Source organism: Lucilia cuprina, chromosome 2, assembly GCF_022045245.1.
Source record: "Lucilia cuprina isolate Lc7/37 chromosome 2, ASM2204524v1, whole genome shotgun sequence".
Taxonomy (NCBI): Eukaryota; Metazoa; Arthropoda; class Insecta; order Diptera; family Calliphoridae; genus Lucilia; species Lucilia cuprina.
The window spans coordinates 18,581,207-18,582,312 of NC_060950.1; positions in this window are offsets into that span (position 1 = coordinate 18,581,207).

Genomic DNA, 1,106 nt, shown 5'->3' on the forward strand with positions numbered 1-1,106 from the left:
CCTTCAGTATACACGTGTTGGCTGCGGTTTAAACCTAAATTCATGGGAAGAGAATGTCAGTTAAAAGCCCGATTCATGGTGAAATATGAAATTGAGTTTTAGTTCGGTACTGTTGCCAAGACGACAGTTATACCACAGAGGAGTGACTGTGGGACTAAGTTTTGAAGTTGTTGTTAAATGCATATGTTACAGGATGAATATAGGGGTAGACGGGTCTTAGCCGCCAGTGTACCTAAAGTGTGTATGTGTCAAATGTTGTTTTCTATTTGTGACAATATGTGTGTGTGAAGTGCGCTGGGTTGAATATAAAAGTGATACCACTGAAATTTCCTTTCCTGTTCAGGGAAAATTATTTTCATTTAAGATTTAACACAGTGTATTCTTTGTGAATAAGAACAAAGACATTGGTCTACCGAATATATTTCTATGTACTCTTTCCGACTCAGAGCCCATGTACAAAAATTGCCATCTACGTGTAAGATGTACAAAGGGGCAGGGCTGAAATATTTCAACTCACAATTTTTTCTAGCAGCATTTCTGACAACATTTCAAAACAAAAATTGGAATTTTATACTATTTAGACATTTTCTGAACATTTTTCTGACATCCGGATATCACAGCTTTTAGTTTAATGTCAGAATGTCTAAACACCCGTACTCATTACTGTTTCTTAACACATAAATAAATGATAGATAATGTAGCTAAACTAAATTCGGATATTTCTGCCTAGCGGAGTAAGCATATACCTTCTAAATATTCAAATATGACACCGAAAAAATCAATTCATTTAACTTTTTTCATAAATGATTTTGTTTTAAAAGAAACATTCATGTGACTCGTTTATTTAAAAATGGTGTAAGGTATTCTTCTCTTCCTTAAAGAAAAATGGAACAAGAGCTTTAAATAGTATTTTGAAGGTTTTCGATCACATGCAGTAGATGACAAAATTCATGTCAACAAACTACCTGCAGAGACTGTCACTTTCGATGTAAGAAGTATTTTTTATCCAACAATATATTTTATTAGTTCCAACTGACTACTGGTCTATAAATACAAAAGGATTCATTCGAAATTCACTGTAAATTTGAGGAAGATGGATGTATATT